The sequence below is a fragment of the Cupressus sempervirens genome, chromosome 4 (genome assembly GCF_028749045.1).
Source record: "Cupressus sempervirens isolate cs-2001-9-10 chromosome 4, ASM2874904v1, whole genome shotgun sequence".
In the NCBI taxonomy this organism is placed as follows: domain Eukaryota; kingdom Viridiplantae; phylum Streptophyta; class Pinopsida; order Cupressales; family Cupressaceae; genus Cupressus; species Cupressus sempervirens.
Window position 1 is genome coordinate 832,659,187 of NC_143121.1, and position 22,955 is coordinate 832,682,141.

The 22,955-nt window shown below is 35.1% G+C and overlaps 1 pseudogene; it reads left to right on the forward strand.

Annotated features, from left to right (window-relative positions):
* The window catches only part of LOC149563967 (uncharacterized), a 254,586-nt pseudogene that overhangs the window by 155,274 nt on the left and 76,357 nt on the right, over positions 1-22,955 (forward strand).

Consider the following 22,955-nt stretch of genomic DNA (forward strand, 5'->3'; position numbering starts at 1 on the left):
GCAAGACACATATATAATAGCTGAGAGATCATGCTGGCTGAAATCACAACTGTTATCCATGCACGATAATTTTTGACTTCATATGCTTTCTTTACCTGCATACTTAAGATCCATCCTTATGTTCATATTGACTTGATGGCAAGACACATCAATGTTAAATGTTTCACTGCTTATTTTTGTCCTCTGGCTATTCCTTCTCTGTGCTACAATTATTATGTTCCAAAAAAGTGTTAAGCTTTCCCTTAAAGATCTTATCATCATTTGTCCCTCAACTTCACTATGAGAAATCGATGCCTCAGATTCTCTCCCAACTACATGTGATACATAAAGCATCAAGTGCTGCAGTCATCCAAGACAATCCACTATGGTATTCTCCTTATCATGACTTATAGTATCTTGAAGTATATTGGTTGAATATAAGTAGTGGGTAAGATAATAAAGTTATCCTCTTAACATGGTGCTTGGGACCTTAAATTTTGGAAAATTTAGTGTTCTATCAGATCTTGCATCAACCAAAAATATTTGTTTTCAATTTTTTTTTGTTTAGTCAGTTTTTGTGTTTCCTTCAATGTTCCTTTGAGTTGGCTTGTTGGCCCATGCGAACCTCATTGCATGTTCTTGGCATCATGTTTGATTTTTGTCTAGGTTTGTATCTCAATCTGATTCTTTACGGTGGAGCTCTCTTGAATTCTTACTCGGACCTATTTGTCCTTCACATTTCTTGCCTAGTTGGAGTTTTTGGATTTTGTGAACCATTTCCTTGGTTTGTGATCCTATGTGTCTGATTGTTTGATGTTTCTAACCTCTTGACCAATCTACCTATGGGTGCACACTCCATCAAATTGTAATGGAGGAATTCTTCATGATTTAGGTCCTAATATATATTTTGTATTATGGTTTTGTCAGCTTGGAGAATGTGATATTTCTTGGCTGACCTAGATGCATTGCGAGCATCTATGAATTGATGTATTTAATCTATGTTTAGTATTTTTTAGATATATAACCTCTTGAAGGTTCAAATTGAAGGATAGTCTATATTTTCATCTGTAATGAAGCCTAATTGCTTGGAATGTCAGTCTACATGTTGCTGATTAATTGTACTTGAATTTCATGAATTTGTAATAAAGCAAACATTTGATCTTGCATTCTCTCAACTCCTCATTGTGTTTGTTGTTGTCTCTATTGTGTAACTCTTGTTGCATGATTTGGACTGTATTCATTGAGGATTCTCCTATTGTGGATGCATCACTCATGGTGGAGACCAAACCTAAACCTTTGTTGGTACTTGTACCTATGCTAGAACTTGTACTTGGGGAATATGTTCTCGTTTGTAGGAACTTGTTGTCACCTCAGTGGCCTAGGTGGAAACACCTTGTGCTAAATTAACTCTCATCTCAATTCACCACCTCCTTGTCCCCCATCATCTCGATGGCTACTCACTCAGTCTCTTTCAATATCCTCCTTTTCTTTATTGCTCCTCTTGTGCCTCCTACTAGGTGGAGTTGGTATCTTATTCTCCTCAAATATAACTCATGTTTACTTGTTATCCTAGGAGATGAATGTGCTACAAACCACTCCACAAACTCAGGCAACATCACTACATTCACCACATCTATATGCAGTTCCTATGGTATTCATACAAGAATGAAGCTAGATGATAGATTTACAGTAAATTTTCATATATTTCTATGATAATCTATATTTAACTATAATATTGCATTGCATTTTATTTCATTTGATAATATTTAATCCAAATCATTTAAACTTTGTGTTTGTGTGAACTCTGCAAGAGCCACCTCATAAGACAATGACAACCTCACCATCACCACCTTTTTTGTATCCTTGCAAGATGGAATTTCTCATTGTCTTGTTGACCACACCCCAAATTTCACTATTAGTTCTTATTCTTCCACCAATGATCCACTATTTTTGTTTGGATCTGCTTTATTTGGCAATAATTACCACAATCAGAATTTCAAAACAACAATATCTCCCACTTGCAAATTAAATTGCAAGCCACTCACAACTACTTTCATCTCCTTAGCAGTAGTTAATAATAGAAAGAAGACTTGCCAATTCAATGCTATCAAACTCTGATCAAATCTGCCATAACTCAGTAGCAGATGGAATACACCTCTTAGAAATCAGACCTTTATACTTCAGCAAGGGCATGGAAATCAACCTCAAAAATTTCTTCACAAGCAACAAAAGAAATTAGTCAATTAGATTCTTTTTCCTTCATTATGAGCTCATACTTATAATCCCCAAATGGAACTTAGTTTCCCAAAAAAATCTCCACTTAAGAAGCTTCATCAACACAACATTGTTTTATAACATTAAATATAATAAAGTGCCATGAGTGCCATGAGTGCCATGTAATAATATAATCTTTAATAACTAACTAATAAATATGAGTTCACGCAATAATTAGCCCCATCAAATGCAAGTGATGACCAATTGCTAGCGTCACCAACTACACTACCAAATATGGAAATTGGCCAAATTAGACTTACTAAAAATAGTAAGTCCACAATTGAGACCCTCAAATCTCACTGTTAGCTTACGAGGGTCACTATGATGAACTGACTCAATCAGTTGTAGAAGCTTGCCAAAAATGGTAGCATTACACCTCTGAAAAATCATATGACTTAACATAAATGATAAATAGTATGGACCTAAATATCGAAGTGACTTATTCAAAATAGTGTGTATAAACAAAGTGTAAAAGACTTCTAAAAGGAAAACCACACATAAACTGATGCAAAGAGATGGAGAGTATTGAAGTACATATTTAAATGGTAAATGTAATAACTTTGAATCACCCTAAAAGGGTCACCTAATAATAGGCCAAATTTTGAAAATAATTGATGTTTAGGAAGACACAAAAATGGGGACATTATACTAGTCTCCAAGTACTTGTCTTGGTGCAACCTTGTTTTTAGGCTTCACATGATTAGAAACATGAATTGCATTGACTTGATTGGGCTCTTTATTCTCCAACGATTCATCTCTAGAAGGGGGAGCATCAAGAGAAGTGTTATTGATATCATCCTCTCGCTCCAAGTTATCCTCATGAGTAAAAGACAAGCTTTTGTAGATAATATAAGATAGGATAAATTTATTAGTGTCCAAAAAAAGACCAACCAAAGAGTGTAAGGGATTGCCAAAAATAGAGTACCGATCTAGTACAAAGAAGGAGCACCAATTAGTGTCCGAGGGAAGCGAATGGAAAACACAAAGGACCAAAGAACCAAAGCAAGTGGGAGCCATGAAGAAAAGGAAACATGTGATCTAGCTGGTCCAATCTATTGGGAAAAAATCAATATTCAATGGATAAACCATAGGAAAAGAAATCCCAAGTCATCTTTGAGAACTCTTGACATTACTAGTAGAAGAAAGCCGCTGCTGAGTAGATGCAGATCTGCTTCATTTGTTGAAGGGAAGTTATGCACGTGAATAGAAGGTTAGGAAAATTTTGGAAACATAGCCATTATATCATTCTCTTGCCCCAAATTATCATCATAGGGAAGGTATATTTTAGGAGGAGGATCAATATCATCCCTCAAAACCTTGTCTCTAGGATGGAGATTTTTGAAAGGATTGTTATTTATCTCTTCTTGCACCAAAATGTCCACATAAGTGGGACTAAGTTTGAGAGAGGGAAAAGCATAGATGGAGATGAAAGAAAGAGTTATCATCAAGTGCATAGAGTGGAATATTGAGAATGTCATGGATAAAACTTGGAATAGAACTAGCAAAAGAAGATGACAACTCCATTTATCAAATGCATGATCATTGATGATTAAACAAGATTGCCATATGCTAATCAATAATGAGCTAATTAAAATCATTTTCAAGTAATATATGTGATGAATCTCTAAAAACTTAATGCAAAATGAGATCAAAAACTGAAATTAGAAGTTATGGATGTGTAAGATATGGAAAGTTCACCAATATGTAATGTACGAAAATGTGGTCTTGCTTAAGAATGCATAATAGGAATTAATTCCAAACATTTACATTCGAGAAGAGCCAATTATGCCCAACTTCAGACCCTTGAGAGAGCTGGGTTATTTTGATTTTTCTCTTTTAATTCAATTAATCAAATATTTTTAGAGTTTGAAAATGGAAGAGCAAGGTAAGATGATGCTAAATTGATTATTAAAAAAAAAATCTAGGACCAAAACGCAGCTAAGATGTACAAAATTAGAAATGATATGTAGAGATGAACCTGTGTCATTTACCAAGGCTCAAAATGGCTGCTCCTTGTGGCTAGGTGCCATAGTTTTGATAGATGTTTGGGTTCAAGTATGTGTCAAAACTGGACATAGGGGCCTCCAAACTGACTTTTGGTCAAGTTTTAGGTCAAACTATCTGTACTATGGCACTGTAATGATCCCTAATAGGGTCTTAATTTTCTTTCAAAATTGTCAATTAGGGTTTAGATTATGTTTATTTAATTCTAAGAGAAACCCAACTCTCTGCCATCATCATATATAGAAATAAGAATTCACTTATAAGAAATAGTTAAGTCTTAATTCCTTACACTTCTCCTAATCACTAACAGTAAGGTAGATGGTAGAGTTGTTGGCAATGGGCTAGCATCCTTTGAGGAGTTTGCAAGGTGTTTTAACTGCCTCTTGTGGTTCTCTAAGACTATTGGTTGTTTTGGGTATTAAAAGGTCTATCTTTTGGTGCAACAACAGCCCTACCCATTCTCATATGTGGTATCAGAGCTTGGTCACAAGTTTGAATCTGCACAAGCCATTGCAAGTGATGCTAGGAGGGGGATTTTTGGTTGGTTGTTTTGGGCATTAAAAGGTTTATCTTTTGGTGCAATGACAACTCTACCCATTCTCATAAATGGTATTAGAGCTTGGTCATAGGTTTGAGTCCATGCAAGCTATGGTGAGTGACGTCGAGAGGGGGATTGTTGGCAGTGGGCCGGCATTCTTCATAGGGTTGAAGATGTGGCTTAATCACCTCTTGTGGTTCTATAAGACAACTAGTTGTATTGGGCATCAACAAGTTGATCTTTTGGTGCAATGACAACATTGACCATTCTAACAAGAATTACCATGACCAAGGCACAAAAAAGTCTCCAAGGGGCTCCCTCATGAACAAATCCCATTTTGGGAATCTTCTCCTCACTATAACTGAATTACTCTGCCACTCTCATGAAACCCCTATCCACTTAGTTGTATTTTATCTCATTAGTAAATCATTTCTATATTTAGATACTTACATATATACATATGTAAATATCTTATGTTTAATTACATTTATTTATTATTTATTATAATTATATATGAATAATTTCATATTATATATTATGACTTTATTGATTATTGATATTAAATATTTCACATGACCAAATTAATTTATAAATAACTATCTTATTTTTTATTAATCATATTTACAAAAACTTTATATTTTAAGAACAAGAATTAAAAGAAAATCTACTTTACATAACCTTTTAGGAAGGGAAATTCTTTAATGTCTTTACATTTGCTAATTTTCCATATTGCCTTTTCTTAGCCAATGTTTTTAGTTTTTATTCTCAAATGCCTCTTTCTTTCTTCTTAAATCCTCTTTCCATATCTTTAGGAAGGATTTCATTTTTGTCTTCTTCTTATCACTTTTTTTTGTCATAATATATTTCAACCTTAAACTACTTTCTTTTCCTTATATTATATTTTTGTTTTCTCTACTTTTTGTCCTTGATTTCCTCCTTCATTTTCTCTAGTTTTTCTTATATTTCTTTATTTGATTTCCTATTGAATAATTTACTCTCCTACTATTATTCTTATCATTATACTTATTTCTTTTCTCTTTTCTTAATGGTTCTTCCTTAGTCGTGATTGAACTTGAAGCCATATTTATAGTTTAATGTCTAGCCACAACCCTTTCTATGTAGCTATTGTGTTAAGAAACATTTTAAGATATGATATTCATTATCTTTTACTATAAATTGCAAACTATTCATTCAAATTATAATACTTTGTGATCTAATACTAATACATATTTATTATCAATATATCAAATATTAGGATCAATGATTGTTTTAAATTTAATTGTATTTTTATTTATATATTAATACATAGATTTATTATTATAGAACCAATATATGGAATTAGTTAATTAGTTATGGACTAAATAAGGGGTTCATGTATATATTATTAGAGAAATAGATTTAGTACATATATTTAGGCTTTTATTTATATTATGCATCAATTAGGGCTCATGATAGGCATTAGGTGTATGATGGAGAGTCCTTGTAATTCGTTGTACCTTGATTCTTTTCTTTTAGTTTTGTTTTAGCTTGATGATTCCTTTTGCTCCTCCATGTTATTTCCATTTTTTTACCAATGAGTCTCATTGACCTATTTTGGTCATTTGTGATTATTAATGGGTGTCAAAACTGGTCTCGGGCCTCCAAACCAACTTCTGGTCAAGTCTTAGGTCAAACTATTGCTACTATGGCACTAGTTGCGTGATGGAGAGTCATCATAATTCACCCTATCTTGATTCCTTTTTTATAGTGTTACATTGATGCGGGGGTATGGGGGTGTAGGGGAATGTCGAGATGAGTTTTAGGTGCGAGAAAAAAAGGGCCTCAATTTGGGGATGATGGGGGTGCAGGGGGGGTTGCATAGTATATATATATATGACTGAAAATGCTAACTATGAAATGAGATGTCAATATATTATATAACATACCAATTATAGTTGAATATAGAAAATTAAAATGCGATTCATGAACCATAAGTTCAAGCTTGAAACTTGAAACTTCATAACCATTAACAATGACCATCGAGCTTAGTAAAATAATAAACTTTTTAAAAATAATAATGATAATAATAAATGGAAAATATAAAGCACACAGTACCATGTATGATGTAAGTCAACAATTGATTATCAATTTATCAAATGAAAAAGATGCAAGATTCAAAATTTATTTTTCAAATATGAATATTATATATCATAAAGATGCTCATGATGACAATGAACTAAGTAGCATGAAACAATGAAATAAAATAATGTATCATAGCCATATCAAAGTGATTACAATCAACAAAATGACAAATTGTCAATACTTAAAATGAAATCATTACCAAGTGTTCTCTAATCATCCCCTATATTGAAGTCCTCATCACTAGAACTACTAAACTCCTCGTGGGTAAGATCCTGATCCCCCAAAGGAACACTAACTAGCCCTACATTGGCTTCTACTACATTATCATCCTCATTAATTCGAGTTGGATCCTTTGGCTCCACATCCCATCATAATACTGGACTCTCCTTGTACTCATGTGTCTTGCGATCTTTGAGCCACAAGAAACCATGTACAACAACAAAATTCTCCACTCTCTTAGAGGTAAGTATGTTCCTCTTAGTAGAGTGGATGAAGCTATAGGTGGACCAGTTCCTCTCTAAAACTGAGGAGCTAGAAACTTGAGATAATAGAGTTGAAAGTTACAACTTACAAAGAAATGTTCATACAATTTGTAACAAATGATAAATGATAAATCACATAAATCAGTAAAGTAAAAGTCTTAAAGGTAAGATTATAAAAGGGTGGAACTACAAACCTAAGAAAGTAGTCCAATGGCTAGTGAGGTGATCTTTGATTTCTATGACCCATGACATTTCCACCACAAAATGGGATTCTTTTGTGCCATAGTTTTGAGATCCACCTTTGCAATATCCAAGTATCCTACAAGTTACAAGTAACAATTAAAAGAACTTATAATTATAAAGAGTTTAGAGCAGTAAATCAAGATTTAAGGATTACCTGAAAGACTCTCAAATTTAGACCACTCGGTGTGAATCTCATTGGCAATCTCAATATCATACATCCTTGCAATGCCTTGAAAGAACCCATTCTTCACCTTATCATCCTGAAGTGGTGTGACTCTACTAGGCCTAGGTATGTACCACTTTGGGTTTAATGCATAGGCAACTATGTGCAAAGAATTGTTCAACTTCTCCCACCTACGGTGAATGATAGACTCAATGTGCTCTGTATAGAATTCTAGAGTGGGGTCTCTCGTATGCACAACCCTCATCTACCCAAGCATGGAATCAATTCACTCACAAACCTCTCCAGGGCTAGTTGAATTTTTATATTTATATCTAATCACCTCAAACATTGGAGTAATGATGGAGATTGTATTTTGTGTCACTCCAAAACTGATCACTCTTCAATGTCTCATTTACTCTCTTCCCCTACTCTATTATGGTCTCAGGCCATCGATTCCATTCTTGTGTCATAACAATGAGTTGCAATGGCTCTTGCAACTCAATCATTCTCTCCAAGAGAATATAATATGATGCATACTTGGTCTCAACTGGTTTCAGGAATTGCTTCATTTCGAAGCTCCTGGAAAGTCATGTGATGGTGATTGAAGATAAACATTTGCACATATCTCCCATCATTAAGAACCTATCTAATCCAGTCAATTTTCCCCATTCTTTGAGTGCATTGTTCATGACATGCACATAACATAGAGTCCACCAAATATGCCTATAGGCTACCTCAACAAGCCTCCTTGCAACTTTGCGCACATGCAATGCATCTGTCACAACTTGGACCACATTTTGGGGCCCAACCTCCTCAATGGCTTCCCTAGCACATGAAACTGAAAATCAACATCTTTACGATGCCTTGAACAATCAATTCTTTTCAAAAAGTATGGGCCCTTGGTGCATGTAACCATAATGTTGATGAGTGGACAATGACTAATATCTGTCCACCCATCCATAAAAAGGTTGTAGCCTGAATCCATCCAACATCTACTACTATCCCTTGTTTAACTGTGTGTAGGCGAGGAAAATGATGGTGTAAGTGACATAGTCCTTGCTCTCTAAAGAAAGATATGAGTAGATGTATCTTGCTGCCCCTGTAATTGCTGTATACCCTATACCTATTGCCTAGCAGCCAAAGATCTAGGCACTTAGAATTCAATATCATTAGAAATGCCCTTAGTTGCTGATTCATGACATGAATCTGATTCAGGCACATGAATTAGATCCGTGGATTTGGGATTTTTTTCCCCAATTATGATTCGTGGAGGATTCGTGCATATATATATATATATATATATATATATATATATATATATATATCATTTCATAGTATGAATCTATGATTTTAGTATGCATCTATGAATCTAGTATACTTGATCAATGATAATTAATCTATTTCCACAATTATAAAGAAAATCAACACATTCACATTGAATTATTGAGAGTGAAAGTTTGTAACATAATTTACTCATAAAAGAGTCAAGAGTCAAGACTAAATTTTTTGATTTAATTATCAAATGAATTTTCAAGAAAATCTACATCAGAGGGGTACTGTTGAGTTGCAAATGTTGCATCTATATTAGTAGAGGAATCCAAACCACTAGTAATAGAGGGGATTGTTAACTCATAATCCTACTCATCATACACATCAATCAAAGTGGATCTAGTTGTAATGTCTCTGTTTTGGCGGTAATTTGATTTATTTAATTTAATTAATTAAGTTTTCCAAAATAATGAATATTTTATGAGGATGACTAATTAATTATTTTAATTAAATAAATAAGTGGTACTAAGTTAATTATCTATAAAGTTATCAAATAAGTAAATGTTAAAAAGGTAACTTTATATTTAATTAATTTAATAAAGTGACTTGAAAAATATCTTATAAAGTCAATAAATAAAATAAAATTAATGTCCTAGAAGTTTCTGGAGAAAGTGGAGAAAAAGAATAAATAGGCATCTTGGACTTCATTCTCATCAGCCAATTTTTATCATTTCTCTTGACATCAGATTGCGAATACAATTACATGGTCTATTGCAAAGCCAAGGGTTTTAGATAGTCTATTGGTCTTTGGGAACGATACCTCCTAGTAGATCGCATAACTAAGGAAGTGAAAGATCTTCTGAAGGGTTGCACTTTGAAAGTGGTATTCAGCCATTTCAAGTCGAGCTTAATTTGTATACTCATACTTCTTGAGGGTTTGAGTTTTTGAAAGTAGATCCAAAAAAGAAGTCCAAAAAAATAGATCCGAAAAAGCAGTTTGAAAAAAAATCCGAAAAAGCAGTCCGAAAAAGTAGATTGGAAAAAGTAGTTCGAAAAAGCAAAGTGAAAAAGTAGATCCGAGAAAAAAAGGTGAAAAAGTAGATCAGAAAAAACAAAGTAGAAAGGCAGCATTGGAGAAAATTATTACAGCCATCTACAATCAGGTTCCTTTGGTATTACATGCATTGTTCTTATCATTTAGATGCATATTAGAAGGAAAGGCTATAGGTGAAAGTTGTAACAAATTTAAGCATTGTTCTTGCGGATGTAAGCCAAGAGTCTTGGCCATTTCATACTGGCACTATAGTTAACATTTTATGTGCAATAAAGGAGACATAATTTGCTGGTATGATATACTGTAATTGAATATGTATTCATCATTCATGATTAGCTTATTAGTTTGCATGCCAATTTTTTGACAAAATGTCAATTGGCCATAGGTTTCTCTTTTTGGCATAAATAATGTTATAATTTTGCATCCCAAGTGTTTGTCAAAATTACTAGTTTCTGTAGCTACATATTGCAAGTAGTTTTAGTCACATATATGCATTGAATATTGTCAAAATAAGTTGCACATTCATGTTAGGTCATTGTTTAGTCAATTCAAAGTCTTCTTGCAAGCATTCTTATTGATGCTAAGTGAAGGAAAGAGCCATAAAGCAAACAAAATTTTTATATCAATCATATGACCCTTGTATGCAAAGCATTTTCTTGAACCTTTATTAGCATTTTGGCATCAGATTTGAGCAAGGTCATTACAATGGTATCAGAGCAGTTTTCTACCAGCCTAACTAGGTTATTTTAGAATGAATTCAATTAGTAGTATGGCGTTAACAGGAGACAAGGATTTGGAAGAAACAATGCACAATGAAAAGAAGAAATTAGATTGCCCATTTTAGCAAATAGAGGACCTTCTAAAAACTTTGGAGGAGTTGGAAAATTATTTAGGCAAGATTGATCAGTCAAAGCCTGATGCTATGCAAACGACTTTATCTCCAGCATTTGGTTCGTTGGTTAAGCCTCGCTTATTGAGACATCATGATGAGGTGATAAGACTTGTAGCTCTCTCTTGCATTAGTGAAATCATGAGGATAATAGCTAGCCTTAATTCTTATGATGATCAGATTATGAGATACTTCACACCATGGTAAAAAGCTTTGAAAAGTTGGACAACATCCAAGACCCTTATTTCACAAAAAGGGTAAGATTACTTTAAGTATTTGCAAGGTGTAGATTTGAAAACATTATGCTATCAATAGGTTGTATCGGTGACATTCACAGGATGTTTAACACATTTTGGAATATTATGGGTGAGTTTCATCCCAGTAGTGTATTAGCATTTATGCAGTCCATCATGTTCACAATCTTGTTTGAGGAGGGGGGTGAAATTTCTAAACTTTTGGCAGAAGATTTATGGTGGGTTTGGACAAAAATGAGGAATGTGTCACCTATGGCATGTACGTGGTTAAAGAGCTTGATTGATAGGCCTAACAATCAAAGTACTTTTCCTATGATAGGTAGAAACTTGTATGAGGAGTTTAACAGACATGTTGATTCGATAGAGGGAGACATTAGCACATCTTTAGGTAATGGTTTATCTACATCATCTTCACAGGTAGAAGTGGTTATAGATGTTGTGCAGGTCGAGCTAGTTGCATTAGAAGGTGATATCATAGGCACACTGGACTGCATGATTGACATAGATAGTGATTCTAGTATAGTTGGGTTTGATGAAGTTACAACAATTGAGGATATTGTCATGTTTGAGGATAGTATGGTTGATCAAAAAGTGAGCATTTAGGACTTTGTAGAAAATGAGTAGTAAGCATAGTTGGATGCTTCTTCGCATGAGATAGAGGCTAGTAGTTCTTCATGTGTTTTGGCAAGCTAGCTGAAGATGAAGAAAAAGGATATTGTCACAGCTTTATCTCATCATGATAGGATGCGTGGATTAATCGAGAATCACATTTGGATGATTCAACTATAGGAGAGGTAGAAAGGAGTCATGGTAGGTTCTTCTTGTGATGAATTACAATAGATCAAGGAAGGCATGGAAGCAATGAAGGTAAGTTACATACACCTACTTTTAGATCGCAATCATCTCCTTAATCTTGCAGGGATCTATTTAGATGCATTAAAGAAGAAGAAAGAGGAGGTTGACAGGCTTTTTCATGAGCTGGAGGATACTCAAAATTCCTTGGTGTGTACTTAGTTGGCTCTCCAAGATTTTGAGAGACATGTGGATGAGCTTTGTCTTGAGGTGAGTTCAATACAGGAGTTATCACATATGGTAGGGACTCAATTTTCTTTTATAGTTAGGTCGTATGTTGATGATGATATGAGTATATCTAGCATTCACACTTTGAATTCAGAGATTGTAGTGGGTACAATAGATAGGTGCATGAAGTCAATTGGTATTGCTCACATTACTCAGGTGAAGAGTTTACTTGAGTTGCTAGTTGATTTCCATTCATGGATTAGATGTTGGAATCCTTATCTCAATACTTGGGATTGTTTTGACTGCAGATATCTATCATTCTTTGGTAGTAGTATATGTTTCACTATCATGGACTTGATTAGTAGTTCACCAGGTGTAGTTCTCATCCATGCCATCAACTTGTCTAATGCTGGAATTAGTTTTTATACACCTGTGTTGGGCATTGTTCATGTATCCAGTCAACCATTCTTGTTGGAATGGGTTGATGATCCCTCAAATATGACAGAGTTTATAGAAGAGTTCCAGGATTTGATTATTACAAATGACACCGAGGAGGATGTTGTGGATAGTGTTGAGGGCTTAGTCTCTTTAGCAGGTTCCTTTGATACAAAGGTTTATGTTGATGCTTCAGTCACTCCATTTGATGATACGAGTTCAATAGTTGGTCTATAGAATTTGGATGGAAGTATTATAGATGATAGCTATTCTGAGGTTACTCCTTCGGATAGTGTATTAGGGGTAGAGTATAGGAGTTCAACTAGCCAACACAATCATGTGTCTAGTTAGCTGAGAGTTAGTGAGAAAGAAATTGCTATTGCTTGCAAGAATTTCGATGCTGCTCATCAGTTGTTAGCAATTTATAGATGGGGTTAGTAGTTATCTTTCCTTGATAGAGATCCACTCTTTATGGGAGGCTATCCAAATTTTGAGACAAAATTATATGCAGTTGGTAGCCGACAAAGATTATCTTATGGAGTGGGGTAGTACTGCATATGACACATTATTGGTCAAGAAAGATGAGGTGAGTAAGCTTACTCAGCAGCTCGAGGTGACTTCAAAGTTCCTTGAGAGTACACAGTTGGCTTTCGAGGAGTTACAATTTCATTTGGCTAAGGTGACCATGGAGTTAGAGTGACTTTAGTCTTTACCAGATTTTGTATAGTCATAGACCGCAGTGTCTGGTGATTTGAGGATGTCCATGGTAAAGATTGATAGAGGCAGTGGAGATGACGATATATCTGTCCTTGATACCAGTATTGGCATGTTTGGTTTGTTTCCCCTGGAGGCAGGTTTAGTTGAGTTGGGCACTGCAGCTGAGTATGGATGTATGTTTGACTTGGTGGTGTTCTCTACTATGAATGGCAAGGAGACTAGTGATGTTGTATCAGAGATCATGTGTGGTGTTGGTGAGCTGGCAGTTGGCATGGTTCCTGCTAGTGACACTACTCCCTTGGCAATATCTTCAGAAGTAGTAGTTAGTTCCAGCTTGGTTACTGATCAGTTGCAGTGGGTTGCATTACCTATGTATGGCGAGCTATTGATTGAGGTTGGTTCTTTTAATCACCATTATACTACAGGGTATGTTCATCAGTTTGCATTGGACCCAGGTGTTGAGGACTTGATGGCTATGAGATTTGGTTTGGGCTCTAGTTCTTGTTATCTATCATGTGATGACTATTCGCCATCAGCAATGCATGGGATTTATGGTTATGAGATAGTGGTTGATGATTTGCAGAGTTTTGTTGACTACAGGAGTTGTGCAGTATGTGGATTCTCCATACTGGGTACAATTTCATTCGAGAATGTTCACCATTTTTGCAGAGTTGGGTTGTACATTCCACTTAGGCTAGTGGAATGCATTGGTGGTATTCAATTGGTACGACAGAATGACAGATGGATTGAGCAAATGTTGCAGGAGTTGTTTGGCGATGACAAGGACATTATGTAGTTCTTCTTGTGGGATCCAGGTGGTGAATTTCTTGAGGTCAAGCAATTTCAGGAGGGTCGAACTGTAATGTCCTCGTTTTGGCAATAATTTGATTAAATTAATTAAATTAATTAAGTTGTCCAAAATAATGAATATTTTATGAGGATTACTAATTAATTGTTTTAATTAAATAAATAAGTGTTATTAAGTTAATTATCTATAAAGTTATCAAATAAATAAATATTAAAAAGGTAACTTTATATTTAATTAATTTAATAAAGTGACTTGAAAAATATCTTATAAAGTCACTTAATAAATAAAATAAAAATAATGTGCTAGAAGTTTCTAAAGAAAGTGGAGAAAAAGAATAAATAGGCATCTTGGGCTTCATTCTCATCATCTAGTTTTTATCATTTCTCTTGACATTAGATTGTAAATACAATCACATGGTCTATTGTGAAGCCAAGTGTTTTAAATAGTCTATTGGTCTTTGAGAATGATAACTCCCAATAGATTGCATAACTGAGGAAGTGAAAGATCTTCTGAAGGGTTACACTTTGGTAGTGGTATTCAACCATTTCAAGTTGAGCTTAATTTGCATAATCAAACTTCCTAAGGGTTTGAGTTTTTAAAAGTAGATCCAAAAAAGAAGTCCAAAAAAGTAGATCCAAAAAAATAGTCTAAAAAAGTAGATCCAAAAAGGTAGTCCGAAAAAGCAGATCCAAAAAAGCAGTTCAAAAAAGCAAAGCGAAAAAGCAGATCCGAAAAAAGAGAGGTGAAAAAGCAGATTGGAAAAAACAAAGTAGAAAGGCAGCATTGGAGAAAATTATTACAGCCATCTACAATTAGGTTCCTTTGGTATTACATGCATTGTTCTTATCATTTAGATACATATTAGAAGGTAAGGCTGTAGGTGAAAGTTGTAATAGATTTAAGCATTATTCTTGCAGATGTAAGCCAAGAGTCTTGGCCACTTCATACTGGCACTATAGTTAACATTTTATGTCCAATAAAGGAGACATAATTTGCTCGTCTAATATAGTGTAATTGAATATATATTTATCATTCACGATCAGCTTATTAGTTTGCATGCCAATTTTTTGACAAAATGTCAATTGGCTATAGGTTTCTCTTTTTGGCATAAATAATGTTATAATTTTGCATCCCAACTGTTTGTCAGAATTACTAGTTGCTGTAGCTACATATTGCAAGTAGTTTCAGTCACATATATGCATTGAATATTGTCAAAATGAGTTGCACATTTATGTTAGGTCATTGTTTAGTCAATTTTGAGTCTTCTTACAAGCATTCTTATTGATTCTAAGTGAAGGAAAGAGCCATAAAGCAAACTGAAATTTTATATCAGTCATATGACCCTTGTATGCAAACCATTTTCTTGAACCTTTATCAGCATTTTGGGATCATATTTGAGTAGGGTCATTACACTAGCAAGATTCTGGATGGTCATATCTAAATCAAGAGTCTCGAGTGCTACATCCCAAATCTTTTTAGGCCCCTTCTTGTACTTAGGATCCTTCTGTGACAACAAGCACAAATTGTTGTGAATGAATACAAGGTCTTTTGGTTTTTTTGGAGCCAACTGGTTGCGTTTGATTGAATGGATAAAGCAATAAGTACTCCAATTCTGCTTAGTTGTAGAAGAGTTGGCAACCTAAAGAGAAATTAAAAATTATCAATACAACAATCAATATAAATAAATTAAGCAATAAATTCAAGGGATTGAGAGTGTTAACCTTAAGCTTAATTTTACAAACTTACTTGGGATAGGACCTTTATGGCAATAGGTTGGAGGTACATGAAGGCTTGCCCATGAAGGTACCACCATTTGATGGCACCCATTCTACTTTGGTTTGCTATGGCAATAGGATGTAAATCCTCACCTGAGTTGAAGGCAGCAAATTCACTCCTCACAATTGCCCCAATCTCTAGATCTTGGAATATCTTAGCTAGTTCTCTCTTATACTCATCTACAACCTCTACATCTCTAAATGGTGGCACTCTACTTGGAAGGAAAAGTACATCTGCACTATAGTACCTGGGGATAACAAAAGACAATTGAATACTATCAAATATCAATAGCACAAACATTGGATAAAATAAGCACAAGCATTTGATAAGAACTAAAATACCTCCGAGATAGAGCATATGCAAGGAGGTGCAAAGGTGTGGTCAGCTTGTTCCATCGATGATGAACAATTTTTTCCACCTTCTTGTAAAGGGTGTCCTCAGGATCATTCTCCCTCCTCTATATGACCTAGGATATGAGATATGAATAATAATTATAATTAGTGAATATGTCAATTTAAACTTTAGAATCTAGATATCTCTCAAATAAAAAATTGTTGTACAAGAGCATAGAACTTACCATTTTATTATTTTCCAGTATAGTGTCCATGGAATCATAAATATTCCCAAGGCATGGCTCATCACTGTCTACAAAGTGAAGCATTGCCATTATTGGATCGGTGATTTACAATACATAACTCACAAGACCCCACCAATCCTCATCTAGTATCATTCTTCTCACATTTAAGGCCCTTGCTATATTGGAATTCTTCCAAATGCCCCATTGGGGGCTAATGACCATATGTTTCAATGCTTCTTTTATCTTCACAAGTTGTCTCAAGACAATTCTGTGAGAGGCAAAGTAGGTTTCAACAACCTGAGAACATGTTAAACTCAAGTTAGTAATACATTTAAGAATTAAAACATGTTAATGTAAACAACAACAAAAATTATGGGATCCAATAATATTCAATTATATATTAAATATACAAATTTACCTTCAATAATTTTAAGTCCGAGAAACTCCTAAAAATTGCTTGTGACATGTGGTGATTTCTCACAAACATTTGAATCTCTTTAGCTTTCTCATATATCCTTTTCACCCAATCTATTTCGGTGCCAATTGCTTTCATCACTAAATTGAGAGAGTGGACGGTGCATGGTGTCCAAAAGATATGATCATATCTAGACTCTACATTTATCTCTGCAGCCTTGCAAATTTTTGCATTATCTGTGACCACTTGGACAAAATTATCAAGACCCACTGGCTTTATGGCATCAATGAAAATGCTTGAAATAAATTTTGCATCTTTCACTTTCCCTTCACAATCAACTACCTTCAAGAACATTGCCCCCTTAGGGCATATAGCAATAACATTGATCAATGGACGGTTTCTACAACCTTTCCACCCATCCGAAATAATAAACACACACGATTGAACTTAAAAATCTCTTATTGGTTTAAGTTGAGCCTCTATAGATTTCCTCTCATCATGTAATATGGTAGTGTGCAACTTCTCATAACCAAGCAGTTTGTAACCATGGGGTGCATCGTTTATTGCTTTCACCATCTCCCTAAAATAAGGCGATCTTACAAAATTAAATGAAACACCATTTGCAATTAAACAACGTCCAATTTTGTGATCAGCAATGTCTCTCTTTTTCATTTTGGAATGCCCTATCTACTCGGCCTCTCTTGCGGGTGACTGGAGATGGGTCTTCATCTTCATCATTTGTAGTTGGCACAGGCAAAAAAAGATGTGTTCTTGTGTTTGTTTGATCGGATGATGGTGTTGGTGTATTTGTTCTTTTGGAAGCACCACGTTTTGCTTTTGCAATTGCTCTATCAACATCATCTTGCTCTTTTGCTAGCACTGCTATTTGTGCAGCTGGTAATCCCTTCTTATCACTACCTTGACACATGTTAATTCCTTCACCTACAAGGCCCAAAAAATGAAGTTTCACTTGGGAATAGGAGCTTCAATGTTGTATGTTTCAATAATTACATTTCTATATGTATGCCCCAAACCCAGGACATTGTGTAACTCTTGTTGTGTGTCTCCATAAAGGAGACCCCTTATCAATTTTGAAGCTTGGTGATGCAGGCCCACCCCCACCCACTGAGCCTTGACTACTCATTGTCCTATTCTTGCAATCTAGAAAAGAAAATGAAAGAAAACCATGCTTCACACCTACACAAAAACTTGAAAATTTGGAAAAATAAAAATAAATAAATAATCTATGAAAGAGCTCAAGAATATGGTTGAAATGCATACCTTAAACACTTCTTGCAAGGTATTTGGAACTCCACAACCAATCTCCTTTGAATGCAAGCACTTTACTTCAAACTAACAAGTATGAGAGGGAAAAATAGAGAGTAAATGAACTTGCATTATGAGTTAGAGGGTTGTTTTTAGGGTTTAGGACCTATAGGAAAAAAAAATATTAAAAAACTAAAATAGGCCCACTTTTTTGCATTTCTTTTTGGGCCCTGCCACAAATTTGTGCATATCCACACATGGATCCTCGAGGATCCAAGCAGGATCTATAATCCTGCCTGTGGATCTATCCTGCGGATCCTAATAGATCCATAGGCAAGATTATGGGCTGTAGATCCTAAAGGATCCATAGGCAGGATTATGGATCTTGCCTAGATCCTCACAGATCCATGTGTGGATCTGGACCCGAATCTGGATCTGAGGTCCGATGCGCAAATCTGACAACTAAGGAAATGCCCCATAGTTTGTTCACTTCAATTCTATATTTTACATTCTTAGGAATTGCCAAGAATATGCATGAGGTCACACCATAACTAGTCTAAAAATAGTGTGCATTAACTCTCATAATGATGCCAAAGCATTCTGTGCCACATCTATTATCCTTCCATTTACGTGTGCCACCACCTGTAGGTGTAGAGAGTAAATTTTATAGCAAATTGTTTTAGAGGGGCCTTTGGATCATAAGAACCCTAGCAAATTGTGCCAAAACTTGTGAAGGGCTATTAATAGAAGGCACCCCTGGTGCAACGTAAGGAGGCTCTTTCTCAAATTGAGCATCTACATTAGCCCCATGATCACTTCCCTTAGGCTCAAGTTCATAATTAGATGCACTTCCCTCATTAATTTCCATGTCTTCTACACTTTGACTGATTTAGATGCCATTTATAAAATTGTATTTCACAAAATAAAATTATAAAAATGATTATGAATAATGATACATTTCAGCCCAATTAATTAATAATTATTTTAAAAACATTATAACAGCCTTACATAAAACTGTACTATTTAGAAAAAAAAAAGGAAGCTAAATACGTTTCAGCCTATTTTAATAACAAAAAATAATAAAAATAAGAGAACTATCAACTATCTACTATCAACAAGATTCAAGAATGAAACATTCAAAAATTCAAAACTGAAAGTAAATTATAAATTGATTTCTAAAATTAAAAAAATGTTGTAAAATAAAAAAAATTACCTTGAACTTGATGAGACACTTACTAAATCAAATCTTCTTGCTCCTTTTGCTCCTCTTGATCTAGCAATCCCTTGCAAAACCAGCCAGTAACCTCTCACAAACTCTTCCAATGTCTTTTTCTCACTTTACTCCTTGCTGCTCCAAAACAATGAAATGAAAATGAGGTGTATTGGCCTTATTAAGCCTTGAAATAGACCACATGGGACCCACACCCAATTAGGGTTCCCTTGCATAAGAAAAAAATAAAAAGAAAATATCAAAAAAGTTACTTTTTAACTTTTTAGTCAATGTGCCGATCACACCATGTGCACACTCCTACATCCCAACACCCACATCCCCACATCCCACCCAGGTGCTTGTGTGATGTGTCCATGCTTTTTCAGCCGATGGGGGTACTTGGGTGCCTAGCACACCCATACAGGGGATGTACGCACACTCGAGATACTTATTTTTTGTACTTTTGTTTTAGTTTTAGCTCAATAATTCTTTTTTTTCTCCATGTTATTTCATTTGTTTGTATCATTGAGTCTCATTGACCTATTTTTTTCATTTGTGATCAACATAATCTTTCTTTCTATCACTTCAATTTTATCAACATTATGTTTTGTCACCTCTATTTCACAAACATCATATGCTAATTAAGGTCTTATTAACTTTTAGTCTGGGTCATTTAAAGATTCAACAAATAACTTAGTATATTTCATTTTGTGATCTCACTGCCAATTCAAATTAGAGATCAACATATTTCTGCATTTTCAGTATCCAATAGAAAAGATGGTTTTTCCTTTTGATCAATGCCATGCATGCATAGAACGATTTGTATCAACGCATATACCAGATTTAGCAACTCGAGCAATTCTACCACTAGGCAAATATTGGCATTTGTAATATCCTCGTTTTTGGAAAATTTGTGTAATTGATGGAGTTAGCTCATCATAGCGACCCTCATGAGCCGATAGGATGTTTTGGGGGTTTCAATTGTGGACTTACTATTTTAAGTAAGTCTATTTTTGACAATTGATATTTTTGGCAGTGTAGTGGGTGGCTTTGGCAGTTGGTTGTCACTTGTAATAAATAAGGTTAATAATGGAAGGAGCTCTTATTTATTCATTAATTATTAAGTTGAATTATTATAACAATATTTATGTTATTATAAGAATGACATTAAGAGATATTTCTAAGAAGTGTGTTGGGAAGTTTCAAGTGTTGAGTTCATTTAGGAAACTTCCACAATTTCTGAAGTGGAGTTTTTTAGAAAACTTTGGCCAACAAAGGATTATAAATAGGAGCTCATTTCATTGGGAAAAGCATGCTTGAACATTTTATTTTCTTTTGATGCCTTTGTAGCTCTTTCTGAGTTCTGATATTTTGTGGTCCTTGCTGAAGTATAAGGGTTGAGTTTGAGAAGTTCTTTGCAATTGTGCTGAAGTATACAATTGGCCAACATCTCCTACTATATTTGTTGTAGCTAAGAAGAATAATATTGATTATTATATACCTATTGAAGCATCTAGCTAAATGTTTGGAGTTTTAGAATTGAGTATTGATCCCATAGCTGAGGTATTGTGGATCAATTTCTTAAGGTTTGCATCTTCCATTTCTGTTTCTTGGAAGAAAGTGTGTAAAATTCTGAGATGTAATTTGATTCAATGCTGATGTAAATTAAATTGAGAGATAAATATGGAGTACTTAAGTTTTTTTATAAGTTACATGGCATGGTAAATCAAACGCAATTCTATCATTGCCATTGAATTGAGCCAATGGGGTAACGGATACAAACAAGTGGGTGAGGCAATTTATGGCAACCCTACGGGGTGTTGCGATTGATTGGTTTATTGATACAGATCTACAAAAGTTAAATATTTGGGATAACATTAAGGAGGAGTTTATCGCAGAATTTCAAATATTGCATGACGATAATGAGATTGTAGTGGAGATATTCAATACTAAGCAGGGGAAGAATGAAAAAGTTTGAGTCTTCGCCAGGAAGTTGAAGGACCTAATCAATAAGATGGAGAATAAGTCAGTTGATGGGCTATAGAAAAGATGGTTCATTGAAGGCCTTCATCTGAAGTTGTGAAAGAAAATAAAGATTGTGCTACCATCAACATACATTGAAGTGTACAATCAAGCAATGAACCTCGAAAGTGAGCAGAAGACAAAGAAGAAGAAAAAGAGTAGCTCGTCCAATTTAGATGATGAGGAATCTTTAGGAGAAGATAGTAGTGATGATGAAGGTAGCAACAAGAAGGTCCACGCTCTCTAGAAGGATATGATTCGGATGATGGAGTTCAAGAACATGGACAAGGAGACTAAGTGCAATGAGCTATGGTGCACGAAGTGCAAGAAAGAAGGCCATATGAAAGGATACTGCTTGAAAGATCAATTTTGTGAGATTTTCTAGATCATGGGACATTTGATAAAGGAATGCCCTTTCAACCTGAAAATGAGGACACTACAGCAAGTGTTCATCACACAAGAAGTGTCTGCATTCGGAGGGAGTAGGAACAACAGTATGAAGGCTGCCACGTCAAGAGGATATTGAAATAATCGGCATGGCCAAAATGACGACGGCAATAACAATAATGGTAGTAGGAGTCAAATTCAGTATGATGCAAATGGCCAGCCAGTAGTTCAATGCTGCACATGCAATTTGTGGGGCCACTTCGCTCGAGAGTACACAATGGCAAACATACCAAAATTGTTATGCAGATGGTGCAGACTTGACAATCATGAAGATGCTAAGTGCCCAAAGTTAGGAGTAAACTTGATCATCATCGGGATGGATGAAGAAGAGGTTCTGGCCATCACTCAAAAGCAAGTGAAAGTATACCTTGACTCGACAGAAAAAAAGAAGCTACTAGAGGATGTACGGGTAGAGATCCAAAAAGCAACATAGGTAGAGAGGGCACACCTAAAGGACACTACTGGTACCTCTGCATGGAACTGCATAGAATAGAACATTGTATGGTAAATATTACAAATGGAGGTATGAGTTAGGATAAATGATATGTTACTCACTATGCCTCAACTCCATACGACACTCTTGAATATAGGTCCACAACCAATAGAATAGGGAAGGGAGAAACAAAGTGGTGCAAGTGCAGAAGACCTAATGTTATTAGCCCTCTCATCTGGATGCCATCTAACAGTCATCAAAATGAGAATTCTTGAGACTATGTTGATGGAAAGAATTGTGGACAGAGGGTCTGATGTTAATGTATTACCAGAGGAAACTTGGAAAAGGTTGGGGCAGCCGACATTGTAGTCACCTACATTCCAGCTACTAATGGCCGATCAACATGGAATCAAGCCATTGGGAGTCTTGACAACACAATCAGTGATGATTGGAACACAACCATTCCTACTCAACTTTATCGTTATTTTGCTAAAGAGGAGAGGGTACAATGCTATTCTGGGCCGTGGATGGCTAGTGCAAGCAAGGGTTAAGCATCACT